A 19,898-nucleotide genomic window follows, 5' to 3' on the forward strand; every position below is an offset into this window, starting at 1 on the left:
TAGTCATCTTCATCTTATTGTTTTTAGTTGATTCAGTAAAGCTAGCCATTTCAAGTTAGATTTTGTCAATTTCCGAAAATAGCTCTCATAACATTGTCCAAAACAAAATCCCTTTGTATTAATGGGATGATTCTTAGTTAATGTTTCAAAAAGTCTCATGTGCCCAAACTGAATGAGACTATTCTTTGCAGGTACTTATGAATCTTGGCTTTATGACATTCAAGTGAGTAAATTTAGTAAAATGTGACTACTATGGTTACATTTTCAATGACTTGCACATTTCTTTTCTATAGAAGACAGTAGTGTTCCTAAATAAATCTATATTAATTTAAGATATGAATAAATAAAGTCTTTCTTTTGAGTGTCTTTGTTATTTACAGATATGATACTAATAAAGAGTAGGTACTTTGTAGGTACTGTGATTCTTGGCTTTCAAATTTTCAGATGTGAATGCTTAGAAAAATCTCAACATACACAATATGTTATATTAATAAAAACTTACACTTTCATAAGTGCATACTTCGTAAGAAAATCAACCATATGGAACCATATCAGATAAACAAATCTCTCCAACGTAGATGACCTGGAGTGTATTTAAAGAACAGTCTCATTTTGACACAAAACACAGCTGTATCATGTTCTCTTGTGCTGCTTATTGGTCTAAAAACGTACTTCTCACATAGAGTGTGATAGATTCTCTGATTATTCCCCAGAAAAACCCAAACACTGTAGGCATCATATATAATAAAATTGCAATATTGAAATGGGTTTACATTGTAAAATGTCTAGTTAAAGGTAATATTTTCTATACTTTACAAGTTTCTTTTTGGCAGAATTACATTTTTAAAATAATTACTTCTTTTTGCTTTTAAAAATTCGAAAAATGCACTTAAATTTTTGCTTCTGAATGGCTCGTTGGTCTAGGGGTATGATTCTCGCTTAGGGTGCGAGAGGTCCTGGGTTCAAATCCCAGACGAGCCCATGACTCCTTGTCATCTTCATCTTATTGTTTTTAGTTGATTCAGTAAAGCTAGCCATTTCAAATTAGATTTTGTCAATTTCCGAAAATAGCTCTCATAACATTGTCCAAAACAAAATCCCTATGTATTAATGGGATGATTCTTTGTTAATGTTTCAAAAAGTCTCATGTGCCCAAACTGAATGAGACTATTCTTTGCAGGTACTTATTAATCTTGGCTTTATGATTTTCAAGTGAGTAAATTTAGTAAAATGTGACTCCTATGGTTACATTTTCGATGACTTGTACATTTCTTTTCTATAGAAGACAGTAGTGTTCCTAAATAAATCTATATTAACTTAAGATATGAATAAATAAAGTCTTTCTTTTGAGTGTCTTTAATATTTACAGATATGATACTAATTAAGAGTAGATACTTTGTAGGTACTGTGATTCTTTGCTTTCAAATTTTCAGATGTGAATGCTTAGAAAAATCTCAACATCAACAATATGTTATATTAATAAAAACTTACACTTTCATAAGTGCATACTTCGTAAGAAAATCAACCATATGGAACCATATCAGATAAACAAATCTCTCCAACGTTGTTGACCTGGAGTGTATTTAAAGAACAGTCTCATTTTGACACAAAACACAGCTAAATCATGTTCTCTTGTGTTTCTTATTGGTCTAAAAACGTTCTTCTCACATAGAGTGTGATAGATTCTCTGATTATTCCCCAGAAAAACCCAAACACTGTAGGCATCATATATAATAAAATTGCAATATTGAAATGGGTTTACATTGTAAAATATCTAGTTAAAGGTAATATTTTCTATACTTTACAAGTTTCTTTTTGGCAGAATTACATTTTTAAAATAATTACTTCTTTTTGCTTTTAAAAATTCGAAAAATGCACTTAAATTTTTGCTTCTAAATGTCTCGTTGGTCTAGGGGTATGATTCTTGCTTAGGGTGCGAGAGGTCCCGGGTTCAAATCCCGTACGAGCCCATGACTCCTTGTCATTTTCATCTTATTGTTTTTAGTTGATTCAGTAAAGCTAGCCATTTCAAATTAGATTTTGTCAATTTCCGAAAATAGCTCTCATAACATTGTCCAAAACAAAATCCCTATGTATTAATGGGATGATTCTTTGTTAATGTTTCAAAAAGTCTCATGTGCCAAACTGAATGAGACTATTCTTTGCAGGTACTTATGAATCTTGGCTTTATGATTTTCAAGTGAGTAAATTTAGTAAAATGTGACTCCTATGGTTACATTTTCGATGACTTGTACATTTCTTTTCTATAGAAGACAGTAGTGTTCCTAAATAAATCTATATTAACTTAAGATATGAATAAATAAAGTCTTTCGGTTGAGTGTCTTTATTATTTACAGATATGATACTAATAAAGAGTAGGTACTTTGTAGGTACTGTGATTCTTGGCTTTCAAATTTTCAGATGTGAATGCTTAGAAAAATCTCAACATACACAATATGTTATATTAATAAAAACTTACACTTTCATAAGTGCATACTTCGTAAGAAAATCAACCATATGGAACCATATCAGATAAACAAATCTCTCCAACGTTGTTGACCTGGAGTGTATTTAAAGAACAGTCTCATTTTGACACAAAACACAGCTAAATCATGTTCTCTTGTGTTGCTTATTGGTCTAAAAACGTTCTTCTCACATAGAGTGTGATAGATTCTCTGATTATTCCCCAGAAAAACCCAAACACTGTAGGCATCATATATAATAAAATTGCAATATTGAAATGGGTTTACATTGTAAAATATCTAGTTAAAGGTAATATTTTCTATACTTTACAAGTTTCTTTTTGGCAGAATTACATTTTTAAAATAATTACTTCTTTTTGCTTTTAAAAATTCGAAAAATGCACTTAAATTTTTGCTTCTAAATGTCTCGTTGGTCTAGGGGTATGATTCTTGCTTAGGGTGCGAGAGGTCCCGGGTTCAAATCCCGTACGAGCCCATGACTCCTTGTCATTTTCATCTTATTGTTTTTAGTTGATTCAGTAAAGCTAGCCATTTCAAATTAGATTTTGTCAATTTCCGAAAATAGCTCTCATAACATTGTCCAAAACAAAATCCCTATGTATTAATGGGATGATTCTTTGTTAATGTTTCAAAAAGTCTCATGTGCCAAACTGAATGAGACTATTCTTTGCAGGTACTTATGAATCTTGGCTTTATGATTTTCAAGTGAGTAAATTTAGTAAAATGTGACTCCTATGGTTACATTTTCGATGACTTGTACATTTCTTTTCTATAGAAGACAGTAGTGTTCCTAAATAAATCTATATTAACTTAAGATATGAATAAATAAAGTCTTTCGGTTGAGTGTCTTTATTATTTACAGATATGATACTAATAAAGAGTAGGTACTTTGTAGGTACTGTGATTCTTGGCTTTCAAATTTTCAGATGTGAATGCTTAGAAAAATCTCAACATACACAATATGTTATATTAATAAAAACTTACACTTTCATAAGTGCATACTTCGTAAGAAAATCAACCATATGGAACCATATCAGATAAACAAATCTCTCCAACGTTGTTGACCTGGAGTGTATTTAAAGAACAGTCTCATTTTGACACAAAACACAGCTAAATCATGTTCTCTTGTGTTGCTTATTGGTCTAAAAACGTTCTTCTCACATAGAGTGTGATAGATTCTCTGATTATTCCCCAGAAAAACCCAAACACTGTAGGCATCATATATAATAAAATTGCAATATTGAAATGGGTTTACATTGTAAAATATCTAGTTAAAGGTAATATTTTCTATACTTTACAAGTTTCTTTTTGGCAGAATTACATTTTTAAAATAATTACTTCTTTTTGCTTTTAAAAATTCGAAAAATGCACTTAAATTTTTGCTTCTAAATGGCTCGTTGGTCTAGGGGTATGATTCTCACTTAGGGTACGAGAAGTCCCGGGTTCAATTCCCAGACAAGCCCATGACTCCTTGTCATTTTCATCTTATTGTTTTTAGTTGATTCAGTAAAGCTAGCCATTTCAAATTAGATTTTGTCAATTTCCGAAAATAGCTCTCATAACATTGTCCAAAACAAAATCCCTATGTATTAATGGGATGATTCTTTGTTAATGTTTCAAAAAGTCTCATGTGCCCAAACTGAATGAGACTATTCTTTGCAGGTACTTATGAATCTTGGCTTTATGATTTTCAAGTGAGTAAATTTAGTAAAATGTGACTCCTATGGTTACATTTTCGATGACTTGTACATTTCTTTTCTATAGAAGACAGTAGTGTTCCTAAATAAATCTATATTAACTTAAGATATGAATAAATAAAGTCTTTCGTTTGAGTGTCTTTATTATTTACAGATATGATACTAATAAAGAGTAGGTACTTTGTAGGTACTGTGATTCTTGGCTTTCAAATTTTCAGATGTGAATGCTTAGAAAAATCTCAACATACACAATATGTTATATTAATAAAAACTTACACTTTCATAAGTGCATACTTCGTAAGAAAATCAACCATATGGAACCATATCAGATAAACAAATCTCTCCAACGTAGATGACCTGGAGTGTATTTAAAGAACAGTCTCATTTTGACACAAAACACAGCTAAATCATGTTCTCTTGTGTTGCTTATTGGTCTAAAAACGTTCTTCTCACATAGAGTGTGATAGATTCTCTGATTATTCCCCAGAAAAACCCAAACACTGTAGGCATCATATATAATAAAATTGCAATATTGAAATGGGTTTACATTGTAAAATATCTAGTTAAAGGTAATATTTTCTATACTTTACAAGTTTCTTTTTGGCAGAATTACATTTTTAAAATAATTACTTCTTTTTGCTTTTAAAAATTCGAAAAACGCACTTAAAATATTGTTTCTGAAGGGCTCGTTGGTCTAGGGGTATGATTCTCGCTTAGGGTGCAAAAGGTCCCGGGTTCAAATCGTGGACGAGCCCATGACTCCTTGTCATTTTCATCTTATTGTTTTTAGTTGATTCAGTAAAGCTAGCCATTTGAAGTTAGATTTTGTCAATTTCCAAAAATAGCTCTCATAACATTGTCCAAAACAAAATCCCTATGTATTAATGGGATGATTCTTAGTTAATGTTTCAAAAAGTCTCATGTGCCCAAACTGAATGAGACTATTCTTTGCAGGTACTTATGAATCTTGGCTTTATGATTTTCAAGTGAGTAAATTTAGTAAAATGTGACTCCTATGGTTACATTTTCGATGACTTGTACATTTCTTTTCTATAGAAGACAGTAGTGTTCCTAAATAAATCTATATTAACTTAAGATATGAATAAATAAAGTCTTTCTTTTGAGTGTCTTTAATATTTACAGATATGATACTAATTAAGAGTAGATACTTTGTAGGTACTGTGATTCTTTGCTTTCAAACTTTCAGATGTGAATGCTTAGAAAAATCTCAACATCAACAATATGTTATATTAATAAAAACTTACACTTTCATAAGTGCATACTTCGTAAGAAAATCAACCATATGGTACCATATCAGATAAACAAATCTCTCCAACGTTGTTGACCTGGAGTGTATTTAAAGAACAGTCTCATTTTGACACAAAACACAGCTAAATCATGTTCTCTTGTGTTGCTTATTGGTCTAAAAACGTTCTTCTCACATAGAGTGTGATAGATTCTCTGATTATTCCCCAGAAAAACCCAAACACTGTAGGCATCATATATAATAAAATTGCAATATTGAAATGGGTTTACATTGTAAAATGTCTAGTTAAAGGGCATATTTTCTATACTTTACAAGTTTCTTTTTGTCAGAATTAAATTTTTTAAAATAATTACTTCTTTATGCTTTTAAAAATTCAAAAAACGCACTTAAATCTTTGCTTCTGAATGGCTCGTTGGTCTAGGGGTATGATTCTCGCTTAGGGTGCGAGAGGTCCCGGGTTCAAATCCCGGACGAGCCCATGACTCCTTGTCATTTTCATCTTATTGTTTTTAGTTGATTCAGTAAAGCTAGTCATTTCAAGTTAGATTTTGTCAATTTCCGAAAATAGCTCTCATAACATTGTCCAAAACAAAATCCCTATGTATTAATGGGATGATTCTTTGTTAATGTTTCAAAAAGTCTCATGTGCCCAAACTGAATGAGACTATTCTTTGCAGGTACTTATGAATCTTGGCTTTATGATTTTCAAGTGAGTAAATTTAGTAAAATGTGACTCCTATGGTTACATTTTCAATGACTTGTACATTTCTTTTCTATAGAAGACAGTAGTGTTCCTAAATAAATCTATATTAACTTAAGATATGAATAAATAAAGTCTTTCGTTTGAGTGTCTTTATTATTTACAGATATGATACTAATAAAGAGTAGGTACTTTGTAGGTACTGTGATTCTTGGCTTTCAAATTTTCAGATGTGAATGCTTAGAAAAATCTCAACATCAACAATATGTTATATTAATAAAAACTTACACTTTCATAAGTGCATACTTCGTAAGAAAATCAACCATATGTAACCATATCAGATAAACAAATCTCTCCATCGTAGATCACCTGGAGTGTATTTAAAGAACAGTCTCATTTTGACACAAAACACAGCTAAATCATGTTCTCTTGTGCTGCTTATTGGTCTAAAAACGTACTTCTCACATATAGTGTGATAGATTCTCTGAATATTCCCCAGAAAAACCCAAACACTGTAGGCATCATATATAATAAAATTGCAATATTGAAATGGGTTTACATTGTAAAATGGCTAGTTAAAGGTAATATTTTCTATACTTTGCAAGTTTCTTTTTGGCAGAATTACATTTTTAAAATAATTACTTCTTTTTGCTTTTAAAAATTCGAAAAACGCACTTTAATTTTTGCTTCTGAATGGCTCGTTGGTCCAGGGGTATGATTCTCGCTTAGGGTGCGACAGGTCCCAGGTTCAAATCCTGGACGAGCCCATGACTCCTTGTCATTTTCATCTTATTGTTTTTAGTTGATTCAGTAAAGCTAGCCATTTCAAGTTAGATTTTGTCAATTTCCGAAAATAGCTCTCATAACATTGTCCAAAACAAAATCCCTATGTATTAATGGGATGATTCTTTGTTAATGTTTCAAAAAGTCTCATGTGCCCAAACTGAATGAGACTATTCTTTGCAGGTACTTATGAATTTTGGCTTTATGATTTTCAAGTGAGTAAATTTAGTAAAATGTGACTCCTATGGTTACATTTTCAATGACTTGTACATTTCTTTTCTATAGAAGACAGTAGTGTTCCTAAATAAATCTATATTAACTTAAGATATGAATAAATAAAGTCTTTCGTTTGAGTGTCTTTATTATTTACAGATATGATACTAATAAAGAGTAGGTACTTTGTAGGTACTGTGATTCTTGGCTTTCAAATTTTCAGATGTGAATGCTTAGAAAAATCTCAACATCAACGATATGTTATATTAATAAAAACTTACACTTTCATAAGTGCATACTTCGTAAGAAAATCAACCATATGTAACCATATCAGATAAACAAATCTCTCCAACGTAGATGACCTGGAGTGTATTTAAAGAACAGTCTCATTTTGACACAAAACACAGCTAAATCATGTTCTCTTGTGCTGCTTATTGGTCTAAAAATGTACTTCTCTCATAGAGTGTGATAGATTCTCTGAATATTCCCCAGAAAAACTTAAACACTGTAGGCATCATATATAATAAAATTGCAATATTGAAATGGGTTTATATTGTAAAATGTCTAGTTAAAGGTAATATTTTCTATACTTTACAAGTTTCTTTTTGTCAGAATTAAATTTTTTAAAATAATTACTTCTTTATGCTTTTAAAAATTCGAAAAACGCACTTAAATCTTTACTTCTGAATGGCTCGTTGGTCTAGGGGTATGATTCTCGCTTAGGGTGCGAGAGGTCCCGGGTTCAAATCCCAGACAAGCCCATGACTTATAGTCATCTTCATCTTATTGTTTTTAGTTGATTCAGTAAAGCTAGCCATTTCAAGTTAGATTTTGTCAATTTCCGAAAATAGCTCTCATAACATTGTCCAAAACAAAATCCCTTTGTATTAATGGGATGATTCTTAGTTAATGTTTCAAAAAGTCTCATGTGCCCAAACTGAATGAGACTATTCTTTGCAGGTACTTATGAATCTTGGCTTTATGACATTCAAGTGAGTAAATTTAGTAAAATGTGACTACTATGGTTACATTTTCAATGACTTGCACATTTCTTTTCTATAGAAGACAGTAGTGTTCCTAAATAAATCTATATTAATTTAAGATATGAATAAATAAAGTCTTTCTTTTGAGTGTCTTTGTTATTTACAGATATGATACTAATAAAGAGTAGGTACTTTGTAGGTACTGTGATTCTTGGCTTTCAAATTTTCAGATGTGAATGCTTAGAAAAATCTCAACATACACAATATGTTATATTAATAAAAACTTACACTTTCATAAGTGCATACTTCGTAAGAAAATCAACCATATGGAACCATATCAGATAAACAAATCTCTCCAACGTAGATGACCTGGAGTGTATTTAAAGAACAGTCTCATTTTGACACAAAACACAGCTGTATCATGTTCTCTTGTGCTGCTTATTGGTCTAAAAACGTACTTCTCACATAGAGTGTGATAGATTCTCTGATTATTCCCCAGAAAAACCCAAACACTGTAGGCATCATATATAATAAAATTGCAATATTGAAATGGGTTTACATTGTAAAATGTCTAGTTAAAGGTAATATTTTCTATACTTTACAAGTTTCTTTTTGGCAGAATTACATTTTTAAAATAATTACTTCTTTATGCTTTTAAAAATTCAAAAAACGCACTTAAATCTCTGCTTCCGAATGGCTTGTTGGTCTAGGGGTATGATTCTCGCTTAGGGTGCGAGAGGTCCCGGGTTCAAATCCTGGACGAGCCCATGACTCCTTGTCATTTTCATCTTATTGTTTTTAGTTGATTCAGTAAAGCTAGCCATTTCAAGTTAGATTTTGTCAATTTCCGAAAATAGCTCTCATAACATTGTCCAAAACAAAATCCCTATGTATTAATGGGATGATTCTTTGTTAATGTTTCAAAAAGTCTCATGTGCCCAAACTGAATGAGACTATTCTTTGCAGGTACTTATGAATCTTGGCTTTATGATTTTCTAGTGAGTAAATTTAGTAAAATGTGACTACTATGGTTACATTTTCGATGACTTGTACATTTCTTTTCTATAGAAGACAGTAGTGTTCCTAAATAAATCTATATTAACTTAAGATATGAATAAATAAAGTCTTTCGTTTGAGTGTCTTTATTATTTACAGATATGATACTAATAAAGAGTAGGTACTTTGTAGGTACTGTGATTCTTGGCTTTCAAATTTTCAGATGTGAATGCTTAGAAAAATCTCAACATCAACAATATGTTATATTAATAAAAACTTACACTTTCATAAGTGCATACTTCGTAAGAAAATCAACCATATGTAACCATATCAGATAAACAAATCTCTCCAACGTAGATGACCTGGAGTGTATTTAAAGAACAGTCTCATTTTGACACAAAACACAGCTACATCATGTTGTCTTGTGCTGCTTATTGGTCTAAAAACGTATTTCTCACATAGAGTGTGATAGATTCTCTGATTATTCCCCAGAAAAACCCAAACACTGTAGGCATCATATATAATAAAATTGCAATATTGAAATGGGTTTACATTGTAAAATGTCTAGTTAAAGGTAATATTTTCTATACTTTACAAGTTTCTTTTTGGCAGAATTACATTTTTAAAATAATTACTTCTTTTTGCTTTTAAAAATTCGAAAAACGCACTTAAAATATTGTTTCTGAAGGGCTCGTTGGTCTAGGGGTATGATTCTCGCTTCGGGTGCAAAAGGTCCCAGGTTCAAATCGTGGACGAGCCCATGACTCCTTGTCATTTTCATCTTATTGTTTTTAGTTGATTCAGTAAAGCTAGCCATTTGAAGTTAGATTTTGTCAATTTCCGAAAATAGCTCTCATAACATTGTCCAAAACAAAATCCCTATGTATTAATGGGATGATTCTTTGTTAATGTTACAAAAAGTCTCATGTGCCCAAACTAAATGAGACTATTCTTTGCAGGTACTTATGAATCTTGGCTTTATGATTTTCAAGTGAGTAAATTTAGTAAAATGTGACTCCTATGGTTACATTTTCGATGACTTGTACATTTCTTTTCTATAGAAGACTTTAGTGTTCCTAAATAAATCTATATTAACTTAAGATATGAATAAATAAAGTCTTTCTTTTGAGTTTCTTTAATATTTACAGATATGATACTAATTAAGAGTAGATTCTTTGTAGGTACTGTGATTCTTTGCTTTCAAACTTTCAGATGTGAATGCTTAGAAAAATCTCAACATCAACAATATGTTATATTAATAAAAACTTACACTTTCATAAGTGCATACTTCGTAAGAAAATCAACCATATGTAACCATATCAGATAAACAAATCTCTCCAACGTAGATGACCTGGAGTGTATTTAAAGAACAGTCTCATTTTGACACAAAACACAGCTAAATCATGTTCTCTTGTGCTGCTTATTGGTCTAAAAATGTACTTCTCACATAGAGTGTGATAGATTCTCTGAATATTCCCCAGAAAAACCCAAACACTGTAGGCATCATATATAATAAAATTGCAATATTGAAATGGGTTTACATTGTAAAATGGATAGTTAAAGCTAATATTTTCTATACTTTGCAAGTTTCTTTTTGTCAGAATTACATTTTTAAAATAATTACTTCTTTTTGCTTTTAAAAATTCGAAAAACGCACTTAAAATATTGTTTCTGAATGGCTCGTTGGTCTAGGGGTATGATTCTCGCTTAGGGTGCAAGAGGTCCCGGGTTCATATCCTGGACGAGCCCATGACTCCTTGTCATTTTCATCTTATTGTTTTTAGTTGATTCAGTAAAGCTAGCCATTTCAAGTTAGATTTTGTCAATTTCCGAAAATAGCTCTCATAACATTGTCCAAAACAAAATCCCTATGTATTAATGGGATGATTCTTTGTTAATGTTTCAAAAAGTCTCATGTGCCCAAACTGAATGAGACTATTCTTTGCAGGTACTTATGAATCTTGGCTTTATGATTTTCAAGTGAGTAAATTTAGTAAAATGTGACTCCTATGGTTACATTTTCAATGACTTGTACATTTCTTTTCTATAGAAGACAGTAGTGTTCCTAAATAAATCTATATTAACTTAAGATATGAATAAATAAAGTCTTTCGTTTGAGTGTCTTTATTATTTACAGATATGATACTAATAAAGAGTAGGTACTTTGTAGGTACTGTGATTCTTGGCTTTCAAATTTTCAGATGTGAATGCTTAGAAAAATCTCAACATCAACAATATGTTATATTAATAAAAACTTACACTTTCATAAGTGCATACTTCGTAAGAAAATCAACCATATGGAACCATATCAGATAAACAAATCTCTCCATCGTAGATGACCTGGAGTGTATTTAAAGAACAGTCTCATTTTGACACAAAACACAGCTACATCATGTTCTCTTGTGCTGCTTATTGGTCTAAAAATGTACTTCTCACATAGAGTGTGATAGATTCTCTGAATATTCCCCAGAAAAACCCAAACACTGTAGGCATCATATATAATAAAATTGCAATATTGAAATGGGTTTACATTGTAAAATGGCTAGTTAAAGCTAATATTTTCTATACTTTGCAAGTTTCTTTTTGGCAGAATTACATTTTTAAAATAATTACTTCTTTTTGCTTTTAAAAATTCGAAAAATGCACTTAAATTTTTGCTTCTGAGTGGCTCGTTGGTCCAGGGGTATGATTCTCACTTAGGGTGCAACAGGTCCCAGGTTCAAATCCTGGACAAGCCCATGACTTATAGTCATCTGCATCTTATTGTTTTTAGTTAATTCAGTAAAGCTAGCCATTTGAAGTTAGATTTTGTCAATTTCCAAAAAAAGCTCTCATAACATTGTCCAAAACAAAATCCCTTTGTATTAATGGGATGATTCTTAGTTAATGTTTCAAAAAGTCTCATGTGCCCAAACTGAATGAGACTATTCTTTGCAGGTACTTATGAATCTTGGCTTTATGACATTCAAGTGAGTAAATTTAGTAAAATGTGACTACTATGGTTACATTTTCAATGACTTGCACATTTCTTTTCTATAGAAGACAGTAGTGTTCCTAAATAAATCTATATTAATTTAAGATATGAATAAATAAAGTCTTTCTTTTGAGTGTCTTTGTTATTTACAGATATGATACTAATAAAGAGTAGGTACTTTGTAGGTACTGTGATTCTTGGCTTTCAAATTTTCAGATGTGAATGCTTAGAAAAATCTCAACATACACAATATGTTATATTAATAAAAACTTACACTTTCATAAGTGCATACTTCGTAAGAAAATCAACCATATGTAACCATATCAGATAAACAAATCTCTCCAACGTAGATGACCTGGAGTGTATTTAAAGAACAGTCTCATTTTGACACAAAACACAGCTGTATCATGTTCTCTTGTGCTGCTTATTGGTCTAAAAACGTACTTCTCACATAGAGTGTGATAGATTCTCTGATTATTCCCCAGAAAAACCCAAACACTGTAGGCATCATATATAATAAAATTGCAATATTGAAATGGGTTTACATTGTAAAATGTCTAGTTAAAGGTAATATTTTCTATACTTTACAAGTTTCTTTTTGGCAGAATTACATTTTTAAAATAATTACTTCTTTATGCTTTTAAAAATTCAAAAAACGCACTTAAATCTTTGCTTCCGAATGGCTTGTTGGTCTAGGGGTATGATTCTCGCTTAGGGTGCGAGAGGTCCCGGGTTCAAATCCTGGACGAGCCCATGACTCCTTGTCATTTTCATCTTATTGTTTTTAGTTGATTCAGTAAAGCTAGCCATTTCAAGTTAGATTTTGTCAATTTCCGAAAATAGCTCTCATAACATTGTCCAAAACAAAATCCCTATGTATTAATGGGATGATTCTTTGTTAATGTTTCAAAAAGTCTCATGTGCCCAAACTGAATGAGACTATTCTTTGCAGGTACTTATGAATCTTGGCTTTATGATTTTCTAGTGAGTAAATTTAGTAAAATGTGACTACTATGGTTACATTTTCGATGACTTGTACATTTCTTTTCTATAGAAGACAGTAGTGTTCCTAAATAAATCTATATTAACTTAAGATATGAATAAATAAAGTCTTTCGTTTGAGTGTCTTTATTATTTACAGATATGATACTAATAAAGAGTAGGTACTTTGTAGGTACTGTGATTCTTGGCTTTCAAATTTTCAGATGTGAATGCTTAGAAAAATCTCAACATCAACAATATGTTATATTAATAAAAACTTACACTTTCATAAGTGCATACTTCGTAAGAAAATCAACCATATGTAACCATATCAGATAAACAAATCTCTCCAACGTAGATGACCTGGAGTGTATTTAAAGAACAGTCTCATTTTGACACAAAACACAGCTACATCATGTTGTCTTGTGCTGCTTATTGGTCTAAAAACGTATTTCTCACATAGAGTGTGATAGATTCTCTGATTATTCCCCAGAAAAACCCAAACACTGTAGGCATCATATATAATAAAATTGCAATATTGAAATGGGTTTACATTGTAAAATGTCTAGTTAAAGGTAATATTTTCTATACTTTACAAGTTTCTTTTTGGCAGAATTACATTTTTAAAATAATTACTTCTTTATGCTTTTAAAAATTCAAAAAACGCACTTAAATCTTTGCTTCTGAATGGCTTGTTGGTCTAGGGGTATGATTCTCGCTTAGGGTGCGAGAGGTCCCGGGTTCAAATCCTGGACGAGCCCATGACTCCTTGTCATTTTCATCTTATTGTTTTTAGTTGATTCAGTAAAGCTAGCCATTTCAAGTTAGATTTTGTCAATTTCCGAAAATAGCTCTCATAACATTGTCCAAAACAAAATCCCTATGTATTAATGGGATGATTCTTTGTTAATGTTTCAAAAAGTCTCATGTGCCCAAACTGAATGAGACTATTCTTTGCAGGTACTTATGAATCTTGGCTTTATGATTTTCAAGTGAGTAAATTTAGTAAAATGTGACTCCTATGGTTACATTTTCGATGACTTGTACATTTCTTTTCTATAGAAGACAGTAGTGTTCCTAAATAAATCTATATTAACTTAAGATATGAATAAATAAAGTCTTTCTTTTGAGTGTCTTTGGTATTTACAGATATGATACTAATAAGGAGTAGGTACTTTGTAGGTACTGTGATTCTTGGCTTTCAAATTTTCAGATGTGAATGCTTAGAAAAATCTCAACATACACAATATGTTATATTAATAAAAACTTACACTTTCATAAGTGCATACTTCGTAAGAAAATCAACCATATGAAACCATATCAGATAAACAAATCTCTCCAACGTAGATGACCTGGAGTGTATTTAAAGAACAGTCTCATTTTGACACAAAACACAGCTACATCATGTTCTCTTATGCTGCTTATTGGTCTAAAAACGTACTTCTCACATAGAGTGTGATAGATTCTCTTATTATTCCCCAGAAAAACCCAAACACTGTAGGCATCATATATAATAAAATTGCAATATTGAAATGGGTTTACATTGTAAAATGTCTAGTTAAAGGTAATATTTTCTATACTTTACAAGTTTCTTTTTGGCAGAATTACATTTTTAAAATAATTACTTCTTTTTGCTTTTAAAAATTCGAAAAACGCACTTAAAATATTGTTTCTGAAGGGCTCGTTGGTCTAGGGGTATGATTCTCGCTTAGGGTGCAAAAGGTCCCAGGTTCAAATCGTGGACGAGCCCATGACTCCTTGTCATTTTCATCTTATTGTTTTTAGTTGATTCAGTAAAGCTAGCCATTTGAAGTTAGATTTTGTCAATTTCCGAAAATAGCTCTCATAACATTGTCCAAAACAAAATCCCTATGTATTAATGGGATGATTCTTTGTTAATGTTACAAAAAGTCTCATGTGCCCAAACTAAATGAGACTATTCTTTGCAGGTACTTATGAATCTTGGCTTTATGATTTTCAAGTGAGTAAATTTAGTAAAATGTGACTCCTATGGTTACATTTTCGATGACTTGTACATTTCTTTTCTATAGAAGACTTTAGTGTTCCTAAATAAATCTATATTAACTTAAGATATGAATAAATAAAGTCTTTCTTTTGAGTTTCTTTAATATTTACAGATATGATACTAATTAAGAGTAGATTCTTTGTAGGTACTGTGATTCTTTGCTTTCAAACTTTCAGATGTGAATGCTTAGAAAAATCTCAACATCAACAATATGTTATATTAATAAAAACTTACACTTTCATAAGTGCATACTTCGTAAGAAAATCAACCATATGTAACCATATCAGATAAACAAATCTCTCCAACGTAGATGACCTGGAGTGTATTTAAAGAACAGTCTCATTTTGACACAAAACACAGCTAAATCATGTTCTCTTGTGCTGCTTATTGGTCTAAAAATGTACTTCTCACATAGAGTGTGATAGATTCTCTGAATATTCCCCAGAAAAACCCAAACACTGTAGGCATCATATATAATAAAATTGCAATATTGAAATGGGTTTACATTGTAAAATGGATAGTTAAAGCTAATATTTTCTATACTTTGCAAGTTTCTTTTTGTCAGAATTACATTTTTAAAATAATTACTTCTTTTTGCTTTTAAAAATTCGAAAAACGCACTTAAAATATTGTTTCTGAATGGCTCGTTGGTCTAGGGGTATGATTCGCGCTTAGGGTGCAAGAGGTCCCGGGTTCATATCCTGGACGAGCCCATGACTCCTTGTCATTTTCATCTTATTGTTTTTAGTTGATTCAGTAAAGCTAGCCATTTGAAGTTAGATTTTGTCAATTTCCAAAAATAGCTCTCATAACATTGTCCAAAACAAAATCCCTATGTATTAATGGGATGATTCTTAGTTAATGTTTCAAAAAGTCTCATGTGCCCAAACTGAATGAGACTATTCTTTGCAGGTACTTATGAATCTTGGCTTTATGATTTTCAAGTGAGTAAATTTAGTAAAATGTGACTCCTATGGTTACATTTTCGATGACTTGTACATTTCTTTTCTATAGAAGACAGTAGTGTTCCTAAATAAATCTATATTAACTTAAGATATGAATAAATAAAGTCTTTCTTTTGAGTGTCTTTAATATTTACAGATATGATACTAATTAAGAGTAGATACTTTGTAGGTACTGTGATTCTTTGCTTTCAAACTTTCAGATGTGAATGCTTAGAAAAATCTCAACATCAACAATATGTTATATTAATAAAAACTTACACTTTCATAAGTGCATACTTCGTAAGAAAATCAACCATATGGAACCATATCAGATAAACAAATCTCTCCAACGTTGTTGACCTGGAGTGTATTTAAAGAACAGTCTCATTTTGACACAAAACACAGCTAAATCATGTTCTCTTGTGTTGCTTATTGGTCTAAAAACGTTCTTCTCACATAGAGTGTGATAGATTCTCTGATTATTCCCCAGAAAAACCCAAACACTGTAGGCATCATATATAATAAAATTGCAATATTGAAATGGGTTTACATTGTAAAATGTCTAGTTAAAGGGCATATTTTCTATACTTTACAAGTTTCTTTTTGTCAGAATTAAATTTTTTAAAATAATTACTTCTTTATGCTTTTAAAAATTCAAAAAACGCACTTAAATCTTTGCTTCTGAATGGCTCGTTGGTCTAGGGGTATGATTCTCGCTTAGGGTGCGAGAGGTCCCGGGTTCAAATCCCGGACGAGCCCATGACTCCTTGTCATTTTCATCTTATTGTTTTTAGTTGATTCAGTAAAGCTAGTCATTTCAAGTTAGATTTTGTCAATTTCCGAAAATAGCTCTCATAACATTGTCCAAAACAAAATCCCTATGTATTAATGGGATGATTCTTTGTTAATGTTTCAAAAAGTCTCATGTGCCCAAACTGAATGAGACTATTCTTTGCAGGTACTTATGAATCTTGGCTTTATGATTTTCAAGTGAGTAAATTTAGTAAAATGTGACTCCTATGGTTACATTTTCAATGACTTGTACATTTCTTTTCTATAGAAGACAGTAGTGTTCCTAAATAAATCTATATTAACTTAAGATATGAATAAATAAAGTCTTTCGTTTGAGTGTCTTTATTATTTACAGATATGATACTAATAAAGAGTAGGTACTTTGTAGGTACTGTGATTCTTGGCTTTCAAATTTTCAGATGTGAATGCTTAGAAAAATCTCAACATCAACAATATGTTATATTAATAAAAACTTACACTTTCATAAGTGCATACTTCGTAAGAAAATCAACCATATGGAACCATATCAGATAAACAAATCTCTCCATCGTAGATGACCTGGAGTGTATTTAAAGAACAGTCTCATTTTGACACAAAACACAGCTAAATCATGTTCTCTTGTGCTGCTTATTGGTCTAAAAACGTACTTCTCACATATAGTGTGATAGATTCTCTGAATATTCCCCAGAAAAACCCAAACACTGTAGGCATCATATATAATAAAATTGCAATATTGAAATGGGTTTACATTGTAAAATGGATAGTTAAAGGTAATATTTTCTATACTTTGCAAGTTTCTTTTTGGCAGAATTACATTTTTAAAATAATTACTTCTTTTTGCTTTTAAAAATTCGAAAAACGCACTTTAATTTTTGCTTCTGAATGGCTCGTTGGTCCAGGGGTATGATTCTCGCTTAGGGTGCGACAGGTCCCAGGTTCAAATCCTGGACGAGCCCATGACTCCTTGTCATTTTCATCTTATTGTTTTTAGTTGATTCAGTAAAGCTAGCCATTTCAAGTTAGATTTTGTCAATTTCCGAAAATAGCTCTCATAACATTGTCCAAAACAAAATCCCTATGTATTAATGGGATGATTCTTTGTTAATGTTTCAAAAAGTCTCATGTGCCCAAACTGAATGAGACTATTCTTTGCAGGTACTTATGAATCTTGGCTTTATGATTTTCAAGTGAGTAAATTTAGTAAAATGTGACTCCTATGGTTACATTTTCAATGACTTGTACATTTCTTTTCTATAGAAGACAGTAGTGTTCCTAAATAAATCTATATTAACTTAAGATATGAATAAATAAAGTCTTTCGTTTGAGTGTCTTTATTATTTACAGATATGATACTAATAAAGAGTAGGTACTTTGTAGGTACTGTGATTCTTGGCTTTCAAATTTTCAGATGTGAATGCTTAGAAAAATCTCAACATCAACAATATGTTATATTAATAAAAACTTACACTTTCATAAGTGCATACTTCGTAAGAAAATCAACCATATGTAACCATATCAGATAAACAAATCTCTCCATCGTAGATCACCTGGAGTGTATTTAAAGAACAGTCTCATTTTGACACAAAACACAGCTAAATCATGTTCTCTTGTGCTGCTTATTGGTCTAAAAACGTACTTCTCACATATAGTGTGATAGATTCTCTGAATATTCCCCAGAAAAACCCAAACACTGTAGGCATCATATATAATAAAATTGCAATATTGAAATGGGTTTACATTGTAAAATGGATAGTTAAAGGTAATATTTTCTATACTTTGCAAGTTTCTTTTTGGCAGAATTACATTTTTAAAATAATTACTTCTTTTTGCTTTTAAAAATTCGAAAAACGCACTTTAATTTTTGCTTCTGAATGGCTCGTTGGTCCAGGGGTATGATTCTCGCTTAGGGTGCGACAGGTCCCAGGTTCAAATCCTGGACGAGCCCATGACTCCTTGTCATTTTCATCTTATTGTTTTTAGTTGATTCAGTAAAGCTAGCCATTTCAAGTTAGATTTTGTCAATTTCCGAAAATAGCTCTCATAACATTGTCCAAAACAAAATCCCTATGTATTAATGGGATGATTCTTTGTTAATGTTTCAAAAAGTCTCATGTGCCCAAACTGAATGAGACTATTCTTTGCAGGTACTTATGAATCTTGGCTTTATGATTTTCAAGTGAGTAAATTTAGTAAAATGTGACTCCTATGGTTACATTTTCAATGACTTGTACATTTCTTTTCTATAGAAGACAGTAGTGTTCCTAAATAAATCTATATTAACTTAAGATATGAATAAATAAAGTCTTTCGTTTGAGTGTCTTTATTATTTACAGATATGATACTAATAAAGAGTAGGTACTTTGTAGGTACTGTGATTCTTGGCTTTCAAATTTTCAGATGTGAATGCTTAGAAAAATCTCAACATCAACGATATGTTATATTAATAAAAACTTACACTTTCATAAGTGCATACTTCGTAAGAAAATCAACCATATGTAACCATATCAGATAAACAAATCTCTCCAACGTAGATGACCTGGAGTGTATTTAAAGAACAGTCTCATTTTGACACAAAACACAGCTAAATCATGTTCTCTTGTGCTGCTTATTGGTCTAAAAATGTACTTCTCTCATAGAGTGTGATAGATTCTCTGAAAATTCCCCAGAAAAACCTAAACACTGTAGGCATCATATATAATAAAATTGCAATATTGAAATGGGTTTATATTGTAAAATGTCTAGTTAAAGGTAATATTTTCTATACTTTACAAGTTTCTTTTTGTCAGAATTAAATTTTTTAAAATAATTACTTCTTTATGCTTTTAAAAATTCGAAAAACGCACTTAAATCTTTACTTCTGAATGGCTCGTTGGTCTAGGGGTATGATTCTCGCTTAGGGTGCGAGAGGTCCCGGGTTCAAATCCCAGACGAGCCCATGACTTATAGTCATCTTCATCTTATTGTTTTTAGTTGATTCAGTAAAGCTAGCCATTTCAAGTTAGATTTTGTCAATTTCCGAAAATAGCTCTCATAACATTGTCCAAAACAAAATCCCTATG

General features: G+C 31.3%; 7 non-coding genes across 7 annotated transcripts; all 7 read left to right on the forward strand.

The window, feature by feature from the left end:
- Positions 1-909: 909 nt before the first annotated feature.
- TRNAP-AGG (transfer RNA proline (anticodon AGG)) lies at positions 910-981 on the forward strand. Its single transcript has one exon. It is a non-coding gene; the product is annotated as a tRNA-Pro (tRNA).
- Positions 982-5,853: 4,872 nt separating this feature from the next.
- On the forward strand, positions 5,854-5,925 carry TRNAP-AGG (transfer RNA proline (anticodon AGG)). Its single transcript has one exon. It is a non-coding gene; the product is annotated as a tRNA-Pro (tRNA).
- Positions 5,926-8,821: 2,896 nt separating this feature from the next.
- Positions 8,822-8,893, forward strand: TRNAP-AGG (transfer RNA proline (anticodon AGG)). The gene has a single exon. It is a non-coding gene; the product is annotated as a tRNA-Pro (tRNA).
- A 3,884-nt stretch (positions 8,894-12,777) lies between these two features.
- Positions 12,778-12,849, forward strand: TRNAP-AGG (transfer RNA proline (anticodon AGG)). The gene has a single exon. It is a non-coding gene; the product is annotated as a tRNA-Pro (tRNA).
- Positions 12,850-13,766: 917 nt separating this feature from the next.
- Positions 13,767-13,838, forward strand: TRNAP-AGG (transfer RNA proline (anticodon AGG)). The gene has a single exon. It is a non-coding gene; the product is annotated as a tRNA-Pro (tRNA).
- Positions 13,839-16,734: 2,896 nt separating this feature from the next.
- TRNAP-AGG (transfer RNA proline (anticodon AGG)) lies at positions 16,735-16,806 on the forward strand. Its single transcript has one exon. It is a non-coding gene; the product is annotated as a tRNA-Pro (tRNA).
- A 2,896-nt stretch (positions 16,807-19,702) lies between these two features.
- On the forward strand, positions 19,703-19,774 carry TRNAP-AGG (transfer RNA proline (anticodon AGG)). The gene has a single exon. It is a non-coding gene; the product is annotated as a tRNA-Pro (tRNA).
- Positions 19,775-19,898: the final 124 nt, after the last annotated feature.

Source organism: Mixophyes fleayi, chromosome 1 (genome assembly GCF_038048845.1).
Source record: "Mixophyes fleayi isolate aMixFle1 chromosome 1, aMixFle1.hap1, whole genome shotgun sequence".
Classification (NCBI taxonomy): Eukaryota; Metazoa; Chordata; class Amphibia; order Anura; family Limnodynastidae; genus Mixophyes; species Mixophyes fleayi.